Genomic DNA, 23,771 nt, shown 5'->3' on the forward strand with positions numbered 1-23,771 from the left:
CAGAATACAACAATTACTAATAGGGCATTATGTAAAATTGTGGATGTGTAACCGACGTGATTCTGCAATCTGCATTGGGGGTAAAATTGGGGGTTCATAACCCACTTCAATCTAATATATGAAATATGATATGTCAAGAGCTTTGTAATGTTGTGAACAACCAATAAAAAATTAAAAAAAAAAAAAAAGAAAATACACTCATGATAGCCCAAGAAAACAGGCACCACAAGAATGAAGCCAATCTTAAAGACATACTCCTCATTTCTTCACTTACAAGCAAACCTAAGTATTGTGTAAGGAAAAGGATTATTTTACTATGCAATTTCCCTTCCCCGCATACTAGGCAAACCCTCTGCCTGTTTTATATAAAACAAGTGCTAATTTTTAAAAAATATTTATTTTTTAGTTGTAGTTGGACACAATACCTTTATTTATTTATTTTTATGTGGTGCTGAGGATAGAACCCAGGGCCTCACACGCACTAGGCAAGCACTCAACTGCTGAGCCACAACCCCAGCCCCACAATACCTTTATTTTATTTATTCATATGTGGTGCTGAGGATAGAACACAGGGCCTTGCACGTGCTAGGTGAGTGCTAATTCTTTTTTTAAACAATATTACAGGGAAATGGAGAGGCAAAGGCAGAAGCTTCTGAATGGACTTTAATGGCTATAGCAAGAGCACCAGCTGAGAATTTTTTAGGATGGCAGGAGTAGATCTTGTGGCAATGGGTGGCCTTGAGTTTGCAAGGAAACTGTCTGCTCTGAAATCCAGCCACTGGCCTTCTACTGGAAGAATCACATTTGGCCAACTTCATTCAGGCACAAGAAAGCATTTGGTATAATGCTCTCTCTCTCTTTTTTTTGCTATTGAAGTTTATTTAACAAAAAGTTTAATATGAAAATGTACATGACCTAATTTTCAAGTCATAGTTAAACAGGGCTTCTGGAGGGAGGACATGGATTTCTCTGCTGAACAGCCGTTATTTATACTCATTCTAAGGTTTCTAACATGATGATACTGTTTCCTCATATTATCACCATTCCAATATTGTTCTGTGTCCACTAGTTGCCATCTCCACACATTTATCTATTACAAGATTCATGAAGGGATTAAATCCCCGCAATATTCTTGGACATGTCTGCCACATTTAATTTCAACGATAACTTCTTGTCCATAATTTTTTCAGCTCGGGAGGGTGAGCTTTGCTCATATTGTCTACTCTGCAGACTCAGAGATGTTTTGAAACGGTGGTATAATGCTCTTTATTCTGGCACTGGAGTCAGGGCTTACAAAGCCAATGAGGTCTTCTGGGGGAAAAAAATACTAATTTTGTTTATCTAGAGAAAAAAACAACAAATCAAAGAACGAACAGGAATTTTTAAAATAGCAAAAAAACTTTGTGCTTGAAAGTCAGCATAAGAGAACCACTTTGTGGTCCCCTCTTATGAAACCTGACTTCCTAAATTGTTTATTACTATTGACTGCTCATCTAGCACACAACCTACAAGGAACCAGTACAAACGCTGCAATCACTAACCTATGCTAAAAAGGTGTTTGGGTAAGACATCTGTCTCTGGCAACTGTCCAGAATTGCTCAGCACTGACAAATGGGAAACTGGTACAAATTCCCACAGATCCTCAATCATTCATTCATCCAGTATAACCAACTATTACGAACCAAGTCTTGAATTAAGAAAAGTGAACAAACAGATTTGACTTATGCTCCCACAGAATTAACAGTCTAGAAGGAAAGAAAGGAAGTGAAAAAAAAATACACACATACACAATAAAAGAAAACAGGGGCAGTGAGAGTTAATGATAGTGGAAACCTAATCTAAATGGGAGAGATTTCTCCAGTGTACTTCTCCCTATCCCATATGTTTTTGCAGTGCTGGGAACTGAACCCAATGCTCTACCACTGAGCTACATCTCTAGCCCCTAAAGTAAAATAACTTAAAAAAAAAAAAAAAACTACCTTTTTGAGAAGGAAGATAAGGACTTTAATAGTTTTAATAGTTTACCTTTTAAAAATAATAATTAACGTACAAGGCAAAATATTAAAAGTATTCAAGAAGAGTCAAACTCCAGTCTACTCTCAGCTACCAAATTCTCGTTCTCCTGAAACAAATATTATGCTTAGCTGATTGAGAATCCTTCAAGGGATATACTAAACCTACAGTACTCAAAATGTGGTTCAAGGATCCCTGAGAGACCTGAGAATTTCTTCAAGGAGTTGAAGAGGTTAAAACAATTTTAATGACAACACTAAGACACTATTTACCCTTCTCTTTCACATTCTCTAAAGTATACAGGAGTGTTTTCCAAACTCCCATGATTGGTGACAACATCAGCAAGGGTCCATGTGAAGTGGCTATGAATGTTGGCTACCTTCTAAAACATCATACAGCTGTTGGTCCTGCACAGTCTACTAAGATAGATATTAAAGAGACTTGTTAAAAATGTAAGATGCACTCTCCTTACCAAATTTCCTTTTCATTTTAGAAAATATACTCATTTTTTCACAAAATTATGCTATTTATGTTAACATATAATGAACTTACTATTGTTACTTGAAAATCAATATTTTAAGTTTCTCAGCTTTAATTTCTAATTTGGTAAATGTCAATAGGCATCGAAAGCTCTTTGGAGTCCTTTATAGTTTATATGGATGCAAAATAGTCCTAAGACAAAATAATTTGAGAACCACTAATCTAAGCACTTATAAATGTATGTCAATTGTTCATTTTTTAAACCCTGCTAAATACTAGTTACCTAATATACTGTTTTGGTAGATGTTTCTGAGAATGGTTATTTACTTATTTATTTTTATAGGGCTGGGGATCAAACCCATAGTCTTTCACACATGATGGGAAAACCCTCAACCAGTGAGCTACATCTCCAGGCCTTTAATTTTTTTAAATTTTGAGACAGGATCTCACTAAGTTGCCCAGGCTAGCCTTGAGCTTTTCAATCTTCCTGATTCAGTCTCCTGAATAGGTCATGAGAGTTTTAAATGGATGGGTGCTGAGAAGGAAACCAAGTTACTTACTTGTGGCTATGATCTGTTGTGAATTACCTGGCCATCAATACAATACAAAGTCGGCCAGGGTGACTGGCTAGTTATTTTTCCATCTCACCTTAAATATTTAGTGGATTAATACAAGGAGTTACTCTAAGCCTTTAAAGAGCCTACAAATCAGAAAGCAATGATAATTTACATGTAATATTTGAAGTTGAATAACAAGGTTAAACATATATCCATGATGTAAGAATAAGAGAAAAGCTATTATTAAATGGAATAACATGGTAATGGAGTAGGGCGTTTTTTTTTTTTTTTGGACAAATCCTTCCCAGACGCATAACAATTATAAACTCCAGCTAACACAGAAAACACAGGTTTATTTAAAGGCACTGGAGAGCAACCAAAGACAGGTAGAAAGTGGAGTGGGGTCAGCCCTGAGGAGTTGGGGACTGACTTTGTGAGATCTGACCGAATGCCTGTGGTATAGAGGGGCTGGATTCCAGCTGAAACCTGATTCTCTATGACTTGAGGAGACGGTACTGAATCTGGCTGTCAAAACAGCTGGAAAGTAAGGTGGGAAATCCTAACTTGATCAGAAGGTGTACAATCTATAGCCTATTACAGGAGATATACACGGCTAGAAAAGGCATGGAAAGATGCTCAACATCAGTACACATTAGAGAAATGTAACTTAAATATAATGAGGTACCCCTACAAACTTGCTAGACCAAAAGGATTGACCCCATAAGATGTTGGTGAGAAAGTAGACAAATGAAAACACTTGTACATTGTGGTGGATATGTAAACTGGTGAGACCACTTTGGCAAACAACTGGCACATTTTTAAAAACATAAATTTATCATATGTCAAGTAATTCCACTCCTTGTTATCAAACCTAAAGAAATGAAAACATAGGTCTACACAAAAATTCATACAGAAAATGTTCACAGCAGCATTATTAAAAACAACAGCCGGGCTGGGGATGTGGCTCAAGCGGTAGCGCGCTCGCCTGGCATGCGTGCGGCCCGGGTTCGATCCTCAGCACCACATACAAACAAAGATGTTGTGTCTGCCGAAAACTAAAAAATAAATATTAAAAAAAAAAAAAAAAAAAAAAACAACAGCCAACAAGTAGAAATAACCCCAATGACTGTCCACCAATGAATAAATAAAATCATTATAATGGAATGTTATTTAGCAATAAAAAAAGAATGGATTATTGATATGTACTATACCATGGATGAACTAAAAAACATTAAAGTAAAAGAAGCTAACAAAGACTATATAGTATGATTCCAATTGAATGAAATTTCCAGAAAAGGCAAATCTACAGAGACAGAAAGTAGATTAGAAGTTGTCTGATGTTGAAAATAAGAGCAGAAATTGACTGTAAGAGGGCAGAAAAGAACTTTATGGGGAATAGAAATGTTCTAAAACTGATTTATGAATGAAGGCTACAAATTTTAAAAATTTACTAAAAATCATTAAACTATTACAGGCTTATAGTAGATGAATTTTAGGAGTATGATAAATTATCCCTAAAAAATGCTGTTAAAAAAAACAGAAAAAAAATGTTGGAGAAAGATGTAGGGTAAGGAAGGTAAAATGAGACTTAAAAGGTTTATCAGTCAAATGTAACATATGGACCTTATTTACATCCTTACTCAAGCAAACTTGTCAGAGAAAACATCAATTTTTGATAAATCAAGGAAATATGAACACTGAATGACTATATGACATCAAGTGATTATTGTTTGTTTTGTTTTCCTTGTACTAGAGCTTGAACCCAGGGGTGCTCTACCACTGAGTCATACCCTTGAGTCCTTTTTACTTTTATTTCGAGACAGGGTCTTGCTAAGCCCAGGCTGACTTTGAACTTGGGATCCTCCTGTCTCAGTCTCCCAAGCATGCAACACTGTATCCAGTACTTCAGCATAGTTTTTGAAGGTAAAATGAGACTAATCTCACTAGGCATAGAAGAATTAAAAAAAAAAAAAAAAAAACTTGTGGAATAATAATAAAAGTAGTACAAAGCACATACTGCTTTGGAGAATTCTAATTTGTGCTTCTGCTCTAGATTTATCTAGGCTCATGGCTTTGCAGCAGGAGCTACTTATTCTCCAATGATCTAAACATAGACTATTGCTAGAGACATACATGCCCCCAGGCTTGTTTCTTCTGATGAAATAGAAAAAGCAATATTACAAATGTATCTATTGGATCTACAAAGGCCATTGAAAAAGAATTGTATTAAGGCCAGTGGATTCTCTGCCACTCAGAGCCTCAAGATAAGGGAAAGGAAGCAGATCAGATCAAGTCTTCAAACTGGCCTACTTTCTTTCTTTTAAAAAATATATTTTATTTTATATTTTTATGTGGTGTGAGGATCAAACCTAGGGCCTCACACATGCTAGGTGAGCGCTCTACCTCCGAGCCACAACCCCAAGCTCCAAACTGGCCTACTTTCTTTTGACCCATTTAAAAAAACAAAAATTATACAAATCCACATAAACTCCAAATCTATAATATCTCTTGAAAAAACCATAAAATATGGTAATGTTTCCATGTGGCAAAAACTGGCTATTAGATTTTGGAACTGGTGTAGTGGTGCATGCCTATAACACCAGATGCTTGGGAGGCCGAGGCAGGAAAATCCTAAGTTCTAGGCCAGATCCAGCAGCTTAGTGAGATTCAGTCTCAAAATTAAAAAAAAAAAAAAAAAAAAAAAAAAAAAAAAATTTAAAAAGAGTTAGAAATATATCTCAGTGGTAAAGTATCCCTGGGTTCAACCACCCCCAGCTTAAAAATGACACTGGAGGGACTGGGGATGTGGCTCAAGCGGTAGCGAGCTCGCCTGGCATGCGTGCGGCCCGGGTTCGATCCTCAGCACCACATACAAACAAAGATGTTGTGTCCGCCGATAACTAAAAAATAAATATTAAAAAAATTTAAAAAAAAATGACACTGGAGTTGGAGGACCCCTGTATAAAACACATGTTCCCTATATTTGTTAAGCAGGTAATATTAATTTAATTGCAACAAGTGTATGTGTGTGGGTGTGTATGTGTGTTTGCGTGTGCGCGCGTGCATGCAGGGGGAAAAGGTGCCTCTTAAAATTATTTACTTTTTTGGTGATTGCTTTATTACAAGCATCTTTAATATTTTATTTATATGTCTTAAGAGCTTTTAATTGTCACTAGGCTCATAATAGTCCATGGCTCTTACTAAACAAAATTCAAGATTCATTTGCAAAAGAACCTGCCTGCTACAAAATTTAAGACAGAACTCACCTTTCTTTATTAGTTTATTCATTTTATCAAGTATCTCCTATATAAACATATACTGTGCCATGTGCAACAAAGGCCAATTCCAGAATGATAAAAAACAAACTAAATATCTTCATGGGTTTCACTGTAGTGCTTAACAAGGTTTCTCAACCCTGTCACTATTGACATTTTAAAGGGGAGAACTCTGTTGTAGGGAGCTGTCCTTTGTACTGTAGAATATTTAGCAGCATCTCAAACACTTAGAATCTAAAGGCCAGTTACATTCCCTATCCTGCTCTGGTTTTGACAACCACAAATATCTCCAGACACTGCCAAATGTCCCCTAGGATATGCTACAAACTGAAACAATAATACATAGCTTCATAATTATCTCTCTCACTCTGTAAAATAGTCAAACACTAGCTAATGTCATTTTTGTGTGTATGATGTTGAGGATACAAACCAGGGTCTCACACATGGTAGGCAAATACTCTACTACTGAGGATAATATCTTAAGTAAATGAAACTGTGGGCATTTAAAAAATACTATGTCAAAGCGAATTAAGACACTAAATAATGTCTCTATGAAATCAGACTTTTTTTGGAACAGACTGCATGAAACAGGAATTATGATTTTTATTTTACAACCAAATGAATCGTGCAAAGCAACAATAAGAATCAGGCAAGTCTGGGGCTGGAGTTGTGGCTCAGCAGTAAAGTGCTCGCCCAGGACGTGTGAGACCCTGGGTTCAATCCCCAGCACCACATAAAAAAAATATAAACAAGTAAAATAAAGGTATTGTGTTCAATAAATAACTATTAAAAAAGAAAAGGAAATAGTGTTTTCTAGTGGGAAATTAAAAAAAAAAAAAAAAAAAAGAATCAGGCAAGTCTGCCCAAGTCAAAAGCACAGACCAGTGCACTCTACCTACTTCCCTTCCCAGAAGCCAGCAATACTTACAATGGGGATCATCTTCCCTCTACTGTAAGATAAATCTTAAAGAGACTCAAATAATAACTATTAGCAGGGTTTTAATCTGAAGAGTTGGAAAAAGAGCTAAGAATGTCCAAGTTAATCAAAAAAGAAAAACTCAACACTATCTACTGGTACCAAAATTTGAATGTATACGTGTTTTTGTTTTCTTTTCTTAATTTTTTTGTAGTTGTAGATGGACAGAGTGCCTTATTTATTTTTATGTGGTGCTAAGGATTGAACCCAGTGCCTAACATATGCTAGACAAAGAGCTCTGCTCCTGAGCTATAGCCACAGCCCATATATATTTTATTACCTATTTGTGAATAACCACACTAAACAGCAGTAACACTCCCACAATTAATTATAAGACTGATGACCAATCTCAGTAAAATGTCAACTGCTGCCAAAGGATCCAAATCAGTGGGACTTTCCAGTTCTCTAAGGAAGCAATGCAAGGTTGTCTGCAAAATGGTTCCAGAACCCAACCCAAACTAGAAATTAAAAATAAAAACAGATGAAGCTCTGGGCATCAAACAGCTCCATGAAAGAATCAACAAAATCTAAGTGACTACTCTAGCTGTGTCTCAATTCAGAGTTTCAGGTCTGGAAATCCATTTATTTTTCTCAACTGTTTGGAAAGTTCATTCAATTTTTCCTTCCAAGTTTTGTTTCATGGAAGAAAAAACCATCCTCCCTCTCTCTCTCTCTCTCTCTCTCTCTCTCACACACACACACACACACACACACACACACACTCACTTTGAATGCCTGTTTCAATTCTAAATAAACCAGAACATGTGTCAGGGAGAGTATTAAAAAAGCCTCAGCAAGGAACATTTTAGTTATGTTCCAAGGACAAACTGTTAGCTGAAAAGGAAAATTAACTTTACCAACTGTATGAGAAAGAAAAAAGCTTGTGACCTTGCTGATTTAAAGGCGTTTCCAGGCATGGAATCAGACCATAGCTTTAATTCCTGGTGTAGGAACTGAACCACTCTGGCCTGAAGATGAAGTGGTGACAGTGTGCTTGACACACCTCTCTTGGAGCAGCTGCTCCCATCTGTCCACTTTCCCTCCTCCTAAAAGTTCCTACAAGGTTGGGTTTATCCAGTTAACATGTGCTAAGTGAAAAGGCAGCACATTTCGCAGGCCACAGCTGTGAAAATAACACAATAACTACTTCAACACTTCCACAAGCACATGTGAAATCAGCCAAAGTATATTTAAATAATTTTATTCATTCTTGCTAAAGTTTACCAATATCTTTCTCTTATGGTACCTTCCTCCCATAGGAAAAAAAGCAATGCTAGGGATTGAGCCCAGGGATACGCTAGGCAAACATTCTACCACTGAACTACATCCCCAGCCCTGATTTTGTTAAGTGGAGAAGGGGATTACATATACATCCATATACATGCTTAGGGAAAGGTCTACAACAAATCTGTATAACAGGAATACGGGAGCCATATACATAATTTATAAATTTATAGTAGCATGTTAAATAATATGAAAGTGAAAATATATTTAATCCTTTATTTAATCCAATAAATCCAAAATGTTGCTTCCACAAAGGAACTGATATAAAATTACTGACAGCTTATTATTTTTTTCTTACTAATTCTTCACACCTTAGTGTGGTTTTTACACTACACACCTCAAAATTCAGACTAACCTCATTTCAAGTGCTTAACAGCTACATAGGGTAAGTGACAAAGGAGGCCTAAAAAATAAACACTAAACTATTAACTTTCATTTTGTTTTCCATGCCTTTCTGGGTCATTAATTTTTATTTTTTATTTTTTTGGTGGTGCTGGAGATTGAACCCAGGGCCTCGTGCATGTGAGGCAAGCACTCTACCAATTTAACTGTATCTCCAGCCCTTCATTGTTAAAGGGTTAGGGATGTAGCTCAGTGGTAAAGCACCCCTGGGTTCAATCCCAGTACCCAAAACAAACTAAAAATTTAAACATAAAAATGACCCTTAGTTTAAAAAAAGAAAAAAGAAAGGAAAAAACTTCTTAACCTCAGGTTACGCAGATTTCTTAGGATACACCAAGCATAAAAAATATACAAAGTCCATCAAAATTGAATTTTTTTTTTGCCCATATAAACACTTCAGGGAAAAAAAAAAAAAAGGCAAGACAGGGACTGACAAAAATTCACAGCATTTATATCTGACAAAGTACTCTCAGGCCCACAATATATAAAGAACTACAAGTCAACAAGAGAATGACAACCCAATAAAAATGGGTAAGACTAAGACACTGCAAAATTTTACATATAAAATTTGCAAAAGATTACATATAAATGAAAAGATGAAAAGATATATAATCATTATTAGTATTCAGAGCAATGCAAACTAAAACCACAGGAGACATTATTTTCACACTTATTAAAAACAAACAAACAAACAAACAAACCCTGACAACACTATACACAGACAAGGATATGGTCTAAGTGGAAATCTTAAGCATCAGAAATAGGAAAATGAAACAATATGACTATCTTGGAGACCTGTTTGGCAGTTTGTCATAACATTAAATGCACATCTACCCTGTGACCCAGCAAATCCATTCTTAAATATGTTGATTGAAAGAAGACAGGCACAAAAAGCTAAACAATATATGATTTGATTAACATTAAGTTCTGGAACAGGCAAAATTAACCTACCATAATGAAAATCCTTTTCTGGGGTGATGTCACCATGCTATACCTTACTTTAGCTTGTGGCTACATGGATGTATACAATTGTACAAACTCACGGAACTTAATGGTTCTATGATAACTAATATATCTCTTCTCATGAAAGTCAAATGCTAGGGGAATCAAAAAAGTAGTACTTCAGAGATGCTACTTGATACATGACAAACAGATTAAAACTGAGAAACTAATGCAGTTTGAAGGAGAATTATCATTAAAATGCTCTTCATCATTTTAATACTATATTGATGTGAGTTCACACATCTCTGTATTTTTGATATAGTTTATCATTTATAAATAAGACAAAGAAATACTATAATTAAGATGATATATCCTTGTCTCTTTGAAACCTTGTTTTTTGTTTTTTTAAAGTAACTCAACCTTTTCTTCAGTATTTCTAATGAACATCTATAATAACAAGGCTACCAGGTCAAGTAACCAGAAAAGGGGGGGGGGGGATATGGTGGCAAAGAGAAGAAACTAAGGAAACTAAGTAGGAGAGAAGATTTAAAAAAAAAAAAAAAAAAAAAAAGGCTTCTTGTGTTTAAGAACAATCTAGTAAGTTTGGTTCCACAAGGGGAAAGACATGAAGCTACTATATGCTCAGAACTAAAAATCAGGGGAACCACTGAAAAAGGTCAACATTTTATACCTCCTCCTCCCTAGCCAGTAAAAGTCACAGAAAATCACTTAAAGCAACAAACAGGGAGTCACTCCAAATCATCTTAGCAATAAACAGAAAACCATGCCAAATGGCAGTAAGTTAAGCTCAAGTCCCTGTAATGTCCCTTCCATCTAGTCCATCTATTCTACCAAGCAACTTTGCTAGTGGTCACCAGTCACAGCCTGAACAAATTAGTAATGGGGTATATCATACATCAAAATCCCTTAAATACATTTAACCAATGCTGAATGGGAGAAAACAAATGAAGGGCTTTCCTGTTATCCAGAAGGCAACCCAGCAAAGCACATGAAAAGCAGAGGGAATACCATGTGTTTCCTGACTAGGAAACAGGGCTCCCGGGCAAATGGCAGGACTTCTGCATACTCCATAAGGATGTGCATTGTGAAATACACTGCTGTGGGAACAACACTTCTATGAGAGGACAAGTCAACCTGAAATAAAGGAAATAGCAGGAATTGCAAAATAGGTTCTTGTGGAATGAGTAAGAAACTTTCCACATGTCTATGCTTGAACTCTGGCATGATTAAGCTGAAATAAAATGTCATTCTAATCATATAAGAAGATATTACACAGTCTGTTTCCGGGTTTAGTTACTTCCTGAACTCAAGCTGTGGAACCCAAACCACCCTGCTGTTGAGATTATAACTGACAGTAGAATACACATAAACAAAAAAATAAGAATTAAATGTTAACAGATCCAAATTTATTCATTAGTTTTTTTAAAAAAATGTGGTGCTGGGAACCAAACTCAGGGCCTAGCGCATGCTAAGCACATTCTCTGCCACCTAGCTACACCCTCAGCCTTACCCATTACTTTTTTGTGTGTGGTGCTGGGGATCTGAACCCAGGGCCTTGTGCATGCGAGGCCAAGTACTCTACCAACTGAACTATATCACCAGTCCCTTACATATTACTTTTTAAACATAATCACCATTAATAAAAGCTATTCAGGGGCTGGAGGTGTGGCTCAAGCAGTAGCACGCTTGCCTGGCATGCGGGTGGCCCGGGTTCGATCCTCAGCACCACATACCAACAAAGATGTTGTGTCCGCCGAGAACTAAAAATTAAATATTAAAAATTCTCTCTCTCTCTCTCTCTCTCTCTCTCCTCTCCTCTCTCTCCTCTCTCTCTCTCTTTAAAAAAAAAATAAAAGCTATTCATTTACTCATTCATTTAAATACTTGTAAGTTATTTACCACACACCAAGCTGGACAAAGAAAAGATAAGATCTATGCCCTCAAGCTCACAGTGCAGTGGGGAAACTAGTAGTGTTTATTGTAATTACTTTACTGAACTCCCAGTTGGCTTACCTGTTAGTTTGTAAAGGAATACTAGAGTTTTTAGATGTAAAACAGACCAACTGGTTAACTTAGACAGAAAAGGAATTTATTATAACATATTGGAGTAATAATGGAGTAATAAAAAGAGATACTGAAACATACAAGATAGGCCATCTCCTGGGACCATAAAACTAATGCAAACAAATTCAAAAGAGAGTCGAAATCTTAAAAGAGGATGTTCCCCCAACGATAATGTATTCAAACTAAAACGCAACAGCAGAAAGACAACAGAAAAACTTCTAAACACTAGGAAATGAAATTATACACTTTTAAATAATTCATGTGCCAAGACAAGTCTCAAGGGAAATTTTAAAAATATAATTAATAGAATAAAAATAAGACTAATGTATCAAAATTTGTGAAACAGAGATGAAACAAGCAAAAAGGAAATTTATAGTGCCAAATACTGTTAAAGACAAAAAGTCTCCAATCAACAATCTCAGCTCTCTCTCAAGAAACCTAGTAAAAGGAGAATAACACATAGGTCAGGTATCCCCTATCCAAAATGCCTGGGACTGGAAGTGTTCCAGATTTCAAAACAATAAAAAAAAATATTTTTTGAAGAATATTTGCATAGTTTACCAGTTGAGCATCCCTCATCTAAAAATCCAAAATCTAAAATGCGTTAAAATTTGAGACATTTTGAGCACCGATGCTTTTTGGATTTTGATTTAAGGTTTTTGGATAAGGAATGCTCAACCTATGTAAGCAAAGCAAACAAAAAGTAAGAAAATAATAACAGATTAGAAGTCAGTGAAACTGAAGACAAAGGAGGGGAAAATTCTCTGAAAACATAATAAAACCAACAAGAGTCTATCAGACTGACAAAAAGAGAGGACACAAATTACTAGTATCAGAAATGAAACAGGATATCATTTACAGACATCAAAAGACAGTGAGAGAATACTTTGAAGAACTCTACCCACTAATTTGACAACCTATACAAAGCCCACAAATTACCACAACATACCCTTATGAAATAGAGAATTTGAAGAGTCCTAAAACTATAAAGGAAATAGAATCTGTCGTTTAAAAACTCCCCAAAAGGAAATTTCTATATTAGTGGTTGCCAGGGATTAAGGAGGGGAATTAAGGAGCTATAAAACTGAAACATAAGGGATCCTAGTGGAGATGAAAATGTTTTGTACCTTGACTGTATCAACCTCAACAAAGCCCAGTTGTTCTATTATAAGATGGCACTTTAGGAGGAAACTGGGTCAAGGATGCAAGGGATCTCTGTTATTTTATAACTGTGTAAGTCAATAATCTCTCAAAATAAAAGTTTTTTTTTTAAAGGTATTGGTTTACTTTAAAAATCTAGGAGGACTTAAGAATCAAGTTCAGAGGCCAAATCAATGACCTAAATCATATACAGACCTAGGCAGCCAGCACCCTCAAGGGCCCAAGAAAATTCTCAGTGTTCCTTCCCTCTGCCTCAGCAGCCCTGGACTCAAAGTCCTAGGCTGAGGTGTAATGTTAAAGCTGAGGACTGTGACTAAGAACTAGATGCAAAGGAGCTAGGAAATCAAATATTTTGATTCATGCCTCCTGCGCCCATCAAGAGTGGCATCTATGAGGTTTCTTGAAGATTTCTAAAGGAATCAGATGCTAAACAAACAAAAAGGTTCCAATAATGATAGGTAAAGATTTTCAAGAGTCATTAAAAAAAGCCAAATAGAATTTATATAGACTGATATGGATGAAGGGAATTTCAAGCAAGCAAATTCATGTTTTAGAGTTAAATATTCTTAGGGTTGGGGGTGTAGTTCAATGGTGAGGCATTTGCCTAGCATGCATGAAGCCCTGGTGTGATCCCCTAGCACCACCAAAAAAAAAAAAAAAAAAAAAAAAAAGGGAGCTGGGATTGTGGCTCAGTGGTACATCGCTCGCCTAGCATGTGAGAGGCCCTGGGTTCGATCCTCAGCACCACATAAAAATAAATAAATAAAATAAAGGTATGTGTCCAATTATAACTTAAAAAAATCTTGGGTATTTTGTTTCTAACTAGAACAGAGAAAAACAGCAGAGGGGACAATGTAAATATAGCTCAAAAGAGAAGAAAAGCAACAAAAATTTAAGTTATAAAATATTTTAATGATGAAAATCAATAGGGCTTGGCTAAAAGAAGCTCCTCACATTGCTCAAGAAAGAAAAGTCATCAAATGTATTTCAAAAGGATATTGACTGGGCTGGGGATGTGGCTCAAGCGGTAGCGCGCTCGCCTGGAATGCGTGCGGCCCGGGTTCGATCCTCAGCACCACATACAAACAAAGATGCTGTGTCCGCTGAGAACTAAAAAATAAAAATATTAAAAATTCTCTCTCTCTCTCCCCCCTCTCTCACTCTCTCTTTAAAAAAAAAAAAAGGATATTGACTATTCCTTCCTATGTGCACAATAGAAAGATAACGTTCCCTTTAAGTCTCTTCAAATTTGTCAAATGCAACGAAAAACTTTAAAATTCTGTACTAGATGCTGGGAAACCAACCAACCAACCAAACCCGCCCCCCCCCCACACACCCAAAAAGGGTATCTCTACCCTTAAACAAAAGAGCTCATATTTTAGGCAAGAGAGAGATACTTAAGATAATCTAAATATCTTCCAGAAAAAGACACAGGAATGCTAGACAAAATATATTTAAAAATATTTAAAATGTATAGCTAAACTCGCAAAAAAGAAAGGGAAAACCCCAGGTGCTAGACTCAAAGAAGGAACTGAAAACCGCAGTAGTACCACATGAGCTGAGGGGGGTGAGGCGGAAGGGGGGGAAGACTTTTAATAACTTCCGGGCTTGGGTTTCGTTAGCCACATGAACAAAGTCTTGGCCTTGGGTTTACAAAAGGTAGGGAACTGGAACTAAAATCCTAACTAAAGTGGAAACTATGCATCCTCAATGAAAGGACAGAATGGGGAAAAAATTCACCTACTAGCCCAGGGAGCAAACAAGAAAGTTTGTCTTTGGTTAGGTTGTAGTGGAGTAGGGAAAGTCTCTTCTGAAAATAGAATTGTGAGTTTATCACTCATATAGATTTGGGGTTCAAAATTATAGTACACGAATGATCCAGGAAGTCCAAACTAAGAAAACAACATAACTAGAACATGTAGATCCTTCCCTCCCACCCTTTTTCAGAGTTGGGGATTGAACCCAGGGCCCGATGCTCAAGCACTTTACCACTGAGCTACAATTCTAGGTCCTTTAACCAGGACACCTAGAAGAAATAAATTCATACCCACTTCTGAGAAATACAACTTAATCCCAGGCCTTCACACAGCTGAACTTTTGCCTGGCTTAGGCTGCATGATACTGTAAAAAAACAACTGACTCAAGATACCCCAATAGGAAAGCTGGCTTCATTCACCATGCCAGCACTGAGAAACTTAAGTCAATAACTGATCTAACCTGGACAAAATGGGGTGACTTTCTGAAATGCTGTAAAAAGCCTGGATTAGTTAGCCCAGGGCACAACACAGAAACATGCTGGGAAGCAGACCCGATGATGTGGATTCCATCTTAAACGAAACTTTTCCTCAAATCTTTCCTTTGAAGGTAGTCACTCCATACAAGCAACCAAGATAAGAGTGATTTGTACTTGGTACTCCTTGGATCTTACCAGATCTCACTTTTGGTCCAAACAAGTCATGTCATGCACTATCTGGCTGTAGAGAAAACTCCTCCTTTGGCTTCCACCTCCCATAGCATGCCATCACTCAAGCAGCTAGACCTAAAGAATCTCAACTCAAAGCAGAAATCAATGCAAAACATGGGCTTTTCCTGCTCACCCTCAAAGTAGCAACCACTGACAATGTACAACATTCAAATTCAAGCAAGCTAATTATCAAAAGGCTGTGACTTTTTTATAATGATCTTAAACATCCAGATTATTAAGTCTAAATACGTATGTTCGCCTAGGCTGCAATTTTCTTAGTGATATGGAAATACTAGCCTAGTTTTAAATTATTTCAGCTGAATTTTATCATAGGTTCACTTGAATAACAACTTTGGCAAGAATCCAGGACTAAGTGACCAAATATAGTAAGTGACAGATTTCAGACCAGTCTGATTTTTCAATCCCTAACCAAAATAATTGGAACACAGCTGCTCAGCCTCTCTAATAAGAAAAATTCTCCAATCAAAACAGAAATATTTATTTAATATGAATCTTTCTGTATAATCATATATAATCACAGCCATCCACAAAATGGTATTAAGATTCCTTTATCAGAACTTTGCCAGAATACATGAATCGCTGATAGTCATGCTTTGAATGAACATTCTTTACTCACATTAGAAATTTGGGGGATAGTGGGCTGGGGATGTGGCTCAAGCGGTAGCGCGCTCGCCTGACATGCGTGCGGCCCGGGTTCGATCCTCAGCACCACATACAAACAAAGATGTTGTGTCTGCCAAAGACTAAAAAATAAATATTAAAAAATTCTCTCTCTTTCTCTCTCTCTAAAAAAAAAAAAAAGAAAGAAAGAAATTTGGGGGATAGTAACTTTCAACACAAAGGATCAATACTATACAGTACCTAAAGTGGCTCATAATTTCTCTTAGTGTTCATAAGATACAGATCATTTTTTAAAACCTGAACTTAAATTGAGAATTTACTTTGATGATTTGATACAGCTACAATACCCAAATCTAATGTATTCATTCTATAAACACTTAACAAATGCACAAAAATGTAGCATTAGTTTAATTTTTGAAATAAAAGTCTATTTTCAGTAGAGGTTTTCAACGGAGTGGAAATTGTAAGGCACAACTCAGATAAGCATGTTAAGAGGTTTTGGTTGATATAGTGATTATAGAGAATATCCTGATGGATGCTGGTGATGGTATTGGAAATAGGCACTCTCATGTAATATGGGTAAATCGGTATTACTTTTGGCTACCTCTGTTAGAATTTAAAATGCACACATCTAATGGCCTAGCAATCTCCCTTCTAAGATTGCCACCAGAAATGACAGAATGAGAACATAAAAATATATGATCAAGGATTATTACAGAATTATTCTTAACTGTAAAGTCTGGAAAACTAAATATTCATCAGGAAGGGAAGGGCCACTCAAATTTTGGTACGTTCACAAAATGGAGTACCAAGTAAGTATTAAAAAAGGAAACAAGATTTTTATACTAAACCTGGAAAGATATCCAAGAGTGTCTGTTAGATAAAAATATAAGTTGCAGGATTGGGGATATAGCACAGTTGGCAGAGTGCTTTGCACGCACAAGGCTCTGGGTTCCATCCCCAGCACCACAAAAAAAAAAAAAAAAAAAAAAAAAGTTGCAGACCAATATAGACAGACTGAGTGCATTTTTTCCTTAACTGTATGTATCAATACAATATGTTAAAATGGCACAGAGAAGGATCTGCATACAACTGATAAGCAGTTAACAAAAGCACAAAACTATTAGCCTCTGGGGCTGGGAATAAAGAATTAGGCAGGCAGAAATGAAAAAAGAGACCTTTTTTTTTTTTTCCTGAAAAAATTTAAGCGGTAAGAATATAGGTCATTTTTACTTTCTTGTATGTAATTTAAAAAGTAAACCCACAAACAACAAAAACACTTTTGCATCTCAAGGACAAAAATGAGAGGGAAAAAAATCTTTCTCTAATAAACAAACACATATGTAGGGTTGAAAACAAATTCTAATAAAAATGAAAAAACTGCATAGAACAAATGAATCTCATATCAAGAAATGACCCTAATCAGAAAATAAAAACATACCACACTCATACATGTGTCTTAGAAATGTTTCAGGTTTCTGAGAGCTATCTTTTCAGGGAGAACTCTGCCCTCTAGTGCACACTAAAAGGCAAAGTCCATGAAGAAGTAACTACCAACAAATAAATGTTACAAAGTTAATTAGAATTTTCTCTTCATTCCCAGAGCATCACAACTCTCCTTAAATGAGGGCCTTCACATTTTTATTCCTAAATAACTGTCTATTATTATACTGAATAAACACTTTGACTCTTCTCTTCTACACACCCAAGAAGCACCAAAAGTGCTTAAATGACTCATTTTTTACACCAAGAGAAATCCAGAATGGTCAAAAGTGTAAGAAAATATAGAGAATTAGTTTTACAAGTTTAAAATACAGATAAACATCTCACTCTTAAAACCATGTTTTTTTTTTCTTTTTGAAACTTGTTGGGACTATAATTCAAGAATAAGAATAAAGGAAAAAGGCTGCCGTGTGTAATAAAGTTCATTTCCTTATAAGATTTTCCTTCTAAGAACACTAGAATTTGTTCAACTGTGGACGACTCTGAAAACCATTAGTGACACTTCCTAGATTCATTGTATTTGCTGTAGGTATCCAATCTAAATTGTCAAACATTACCCCATCCTGGTAACTACAAATGAAAAAGTTTTTGCTTTGAAAGCTTTCCAATGTTTGGCATCTCACTTAAATGCTCACTCTGGCAGAGACTTCAGTTCCTGATCCAAATGTTAAGTATCAACCCCTCTGCCCCATTTTCAAAAGAATATCACTAGTCTCCCCATTCATACATCTCTCAATACTAGCTTGGCTGGAACAATATGTCTGAATCAAGAAGGTAAATAAAATCACCATTAACAGATTCAAAATATTCAAAACTATTTATCTTTAAAGAATTATTTTCTTTATTTAATTTCAAATCTATTCTCTACGTATTTGCAACAAACTTATGAAGGTATGTTTTAGTCTAATTCAATTTAATTTCTGGAGGGTGCTGGGGATTGAACCAAGGACCTTGTGCATGCTAAGCAAAAAAAAAACAAAAAAAGGCTAAGACCAAATGGAGTATTAGCACTCACTGAAGAACATGGGCATTCTTGCTCCAACACAGTTCACCATTCCACAGCTGAAAGGTAAGACAACAGCAGTAGTATTACCTGGGTTGCAAAACCATTTACTTCACTACCACTAGTCTCTAAATAGGATTTTTCTTTTTTGAGGCACCAAAAAAAAAAAAAAAAAAAAAGTTTAGGGGTGCTCTGCCACTGAACTACATTCCCAATCCCTTTTATTTTTCATTTTTAGATTGGGTCTGGCTAAGTTACCCAGACTGGTCTCAAACTTGCAGTCCTCCTGTCTCAGCCTCCCCAGAGCTGGGATTACGCATATGTGCCACCACCATACTGGGCTGAAGCATCCTTTTAAAAGCTATCTCTAGTTTGTCATATCCTGGAACAAGTGGCTGCCAGAAGAAATACACTTAACCCAAGTTGGGCCAGGCATCTCTTATTTGACTCCCCTAGAACAACCCTCACATAAGCTGCCCACAGTGTATGATTCAATCCCTGCAGGAGTTGGCCATCATATGGGAAGAGCAACAGTCATTATTCCCCTGGTGCCAGATCACATCTTGTCCACAGCTTTACTGTTGTTAACAGATATCAACATACAAACACACTGAGAACTCACCTTAGAAATGTTCCAGTCCTTCAATTTTTTAAAAAATATTTTTTTAGATGTTGACGGATCTTTACTTTATTCATTTATTTACAAATCGAACCCAGGGCCTCACACATGCTGAGAATCGAACCCAGGGCCTCACACATGCTAGGCAAGTGCTCTACCACTGAGAGCCACAACTCCAGCCCCCAGTCCTTCAATTTTTTTTTTTTAAGAGACAGTGAAAGAGGAGAGAGAGAGAGAGAATTTTTAATATTTATTTTTTAGTTCTTGGCGGACACAACATCTTTGTTGGTATGTGGTGCTGAGGATCGAACCCGGGAGAGAGAGAGAGAGAATTTTTAATATTTATTTTTTAGTTCTCGGTGGACACAACATCTTTGTTGGTATGTGGGGCTGAGGATCGAACCCGGGCCGCACGCATGCCAGACGAGCGCGCTACCGCCTGAGCCACATTCCCAGCCCTCCTTCAATTTTATGAAGCAGAAATCATATGGAAATACAATACAGAAAACTTGGGTTTAACCATAATTAAAGGAAAAAAGACTTATAAAGGAATTACACACTAGCCTTCAAAGTCTCCCTCATTAGTTATAAAGTTGGGAGATTCTTTTAACAAACAAACAGGACCAAACAGGATCAAACAGGAGGGCAAGAAAGAGCAGTTGCATGGAAAGAGCTCAGGCTTTGTTCTCAAATGGATCTGGACTAGAGTTCTGGCTCCAGTAATCATCAACTCTGTAACCCCAACAAGTTAAGTGTTCCTTTAAGTCTCTCTAAGCCTCAGTGTCCTGATTTGTGAAATGGGCACGAAGTTCAACTGTGGACGCAGTAAGAGGTAGCACCTACCTCTTAAGTGTTTATGTTGACTAAATGAATTAATGCAGGGAAAACACTTAGCACCATGCCTTAAATGTGACTCAGCAGTTAACAAATAGGAAGTATTTATTCTTTTTAAAAGGATGATGAAATTCTTTTAATTCTAGAAAGCAAATTGTTTCCAAAAGGAAACTCACATGGGCATTCAAGGGAAACATGTCACCCTAAACTTGGGAGAAACAGCTTCCTGTAAGAGCTAAGGAGTGACACTGCCAATTAAGGACAAAGAAAGGCTGAACTCAAGGTATTCTGCATCAACCCATTTTTGCAGTAGAAAAGAAAGACAGTAGCAAAACTTCTCATCTCTCAAAAAAACCCATAAGTCCACACATTTAAAAATCAACATACTGACCAAATAAAAACATATACAGATCCAGTGATTTAGGAGACTGAGGCATGAGGATCTCAAGCTCGAGACCAGCTTGGGCAACTTAATGAGACCTTGTGTCAATATAAATAAGAAAAGAGTTGAGAATGTAGTTCTGAAGTATAGTACCCCAGGGTTCAATCCCCAGTACAAAAAAATAAATAAATCAACAAACAAACAACCCCCTTCCCCCCAAAAAAACAGGAGAGACAGATCTGGCTCATGAACTGTCAGTTTTTTTGAATTACAGCCCTGAAGCTGAAGGAAAAGCGGTTACAGCTTTACAGCTGACATTTGGGAAAGGAAAAGTATTCTATACCCAAACTACGTTAGCAATGCAGGACATTTAACATCTCTTGCATCATATGACCTCACATCCACTAAGTACCAGTGGCTTCCTTGAGTCATTATGACAAAAAAAAAAAAAAAAAAAAAACCATCTTACCTTACCACACATTTCTGAACACATCCTATTGGCAGCACCACATCCGATACAAATAACGAAGTTTAATTCAAAATTCAGTGGGAAGATCAAGAATATCTATTTACAAACAGTAATAAAATTAGGACAGGGCCAGCTGTGAGTCAACTAAACTAAAATCCAGAAATGTCATCAACTAGGAAATCTCACAGAGTAGAAAGCTTGAAGCTGATTTTGGAAACAAACCAAAAGACTTAATTCCCTCTTATTACTTCCAGAATTAACTTGGACGGAGAAAACTGCTTTTTTTCTCTTCCCTCATCATTGTTTTATAGCATTACTGGATTTTATAGTTTTTTCATTGGTCTCTTTATCTGACAGCTGGAGCTTACATATAAAGCTATGTGCTTCAGAGATGTGACAACGGAAGAAGCTGAGGCACAAAAGGCACCTTACCCCTAAGCTGCGCTCCTGAACTTTCCCTTATGGCTCGTTCTCCTACTCAAGAGGCTGTCCAAGTTACCACATAAGCCAGCAATTCCACTCCTAGTTACATACTCAAGATAACCATATAAAAATTTGTATACAACAGTTCACAGAAACATTTGTTCATAACAGCCCCAAACTAGAAACCACACTATCTATGTCCACCAACTAGTGAAAGGATAAATTAAACATGGTACAGTCATATCATGAAAGATTATTCATTCTACTGTATGAATAAAAAAAACATAAAAAAGAATGAAGCAGAGATAAATGTTACAAGATGGATGGACCCTGAAAGCATATGCTAAGTCAAAGAGCCAGACACCAAAGGACAAATATGATAGGATTCCAATGAAGGGAGACCCTCATTGCTATACAAAATTACATATAAGAGGTTGTCAGGGGAATGGGAAAATAAACAAGGAGAGAAATGAATTACAGTAGATGGGATAGAGAGAGAAGATGGGAGGGGAGGGGAGGGGGGATAGTAGGGGATAGGAAAGGTAGCAGAATACAACAATTACTAATAGGGCATTATGTAAAATTGTGGATGTGTAACCGACGTGATTCTGCAATCTGCATTTGGGGTAAAATTGGGGGTTCATAACCCACTTCAATCTAATGTATGAAATATGATATGTCAAGAGCTTTGTAATGTTGTGAACAACCAATTAAAAAAAAAAGAAATTCTAAAAAAAAAAAAAAAAAAGGATGATAATAAAGTCACCAACCTCCGGGGGTGGGGGGGGAATATGTCAGGATTCCAACCATATGAAAAGTCCAAATAAGCAAATCTAGACACAGAAAGTAGATTAATGATTGACTGGGAGTGGTGAGAGTGTGGAGGTGGGGATGGGGACAGGGATAGGGCTGAAGAGTGACTTCTTCTAAGAGGTTCAGGGTTTCTTTTGGGGGTGATAAAAATGATCATGGCTGCATAGCACTATGAATGTGCAACCCTGTGGATATGCCATGGGTATCAATTAAATGGGTGAATTATGCAATATATGAATTATATCGCAATAAAGCAGTTTTTAAGAAAAAAGAGTACAACCCATTATAAAGTATTAAACTGACATCATTTCTTCCCTTAAAGAAAATCACTTCTAAATTTAAAAAAAAAATCATAGGTCATGTTTGCTGAAAAATTTGCCTTCGTCTAATTCTTTCTCTTTCCCCTTTTGGGAGGAGAAAGGACTGGAGATTGAACTCAGGGGCACTTAACCATTGAACCACATACCAAGCCAGCCCTTTTTATTTGAGATAGGGTCTCATTAAGCTGTTAGAGCATCTCACCAGCTGCTGAGGCTGCCTTTGAACTCTCAATCCTCCTGCCCGCAGCCTCCTAAATTGCTGGGATTACAGGTGTGAGGCCCCGTACTCAGCTGCTCTAATTACCTTAACTATTACAATATTTAGCAATAAGCCCTCACTCATAACAGTTACTCTTTTGAAACAAGCGGGATTTCCTTTTGGAATGGCCATTCTCTTGCATCATATGACCTCACATGCAGATCTATTCCCCAGGTACATGGGCTCATGCCAACTGATCATGAGTCTCACAAAAGGATCAAACCAGGAAATGATGTCAGATTCAAAGGTAGCTCTTTTTGTTGTTGTTAATATAAATGTAATTGCTGTTGAATAATCTAGAGCCCCCTCTTCCCTTTTTAGCAAAAATTAGGTCCTGTTTTAAAAAACACACTCCCAACAACATGACAGCAATCCTTCAAAGGTTAGAGGCCCTTGGGCTGAAGATATGGTTCAGTGGTAGAGCCCTTGCATAGCATGCAAGCATTCTGGGTTTGATCCCCAGTAATGCAATCAACCAATCAAATCACCATAGGCTAGATATCTGATTGTTTCATCATCATAACAAGAGATTCTAATTGAACATTAGAAACATTTCTTCCCTACATTGTGTCTGATTTTTATTACTTTACGTGAAATGGTTAATGTTCTGTATCAAAAGACAATATACTGAGAAATTTTGAAACTTAAAACCATGAGTATGAGCTGGGGTTGTGGCTCAGTGGTAGAGTGTTCACCTAGCAAGCATGGGGCACTAGGTTTAATCCTCAGGACCACATAAAATTAAAATAAAAATTGTGTCCACCTAAAACTAAAAACAAGAAAACAAAACAAACACCATAAGTAAAATTTATGTTGACTCACTCAAGGGGAGTGGGAGAGATCAGTCAACTGCTCAGACAGAAGA

At 36.7% G+C, this 23,771-nt stretch overlaps 1 protein-coding gene and 1 pseudogene across 3 annotated transcripts in view; both read right to left on the reverse strand.

Moving 5' to 3' along the window:
* Positions 1–23,771, reverse strand: part of CFDP1 (craniofacial development protein 1) — a 117,451-nt gene that overhangs the window by 56,288 nt on the left and 37,392 nt on the right. The gene's annotated exons all lie outside the window — the stretch shown is intronic.
* On the reverse strand, positions 994–1,214 carry LOC308637414 (small nuclear ribonucleoprotein G-like; annotated as a pseudogene). Its single transcript has one exon. The product of its transcript is annotated as a small nuclear ribonucleoprotein G-like (transcript).

Source organism: Spermophilus citellus, assembly GCF_964194105.1.
Source record: "Spermophilus citellus genome assembly, chromosome: 18".
Taxonomy (NCBI): domain Eukaryota; kingdom Metazoa; phylum Chordata; class Mammalia; order Rodentia; family Sciuridae; genus Spermophilus; species Spermophilus citellus.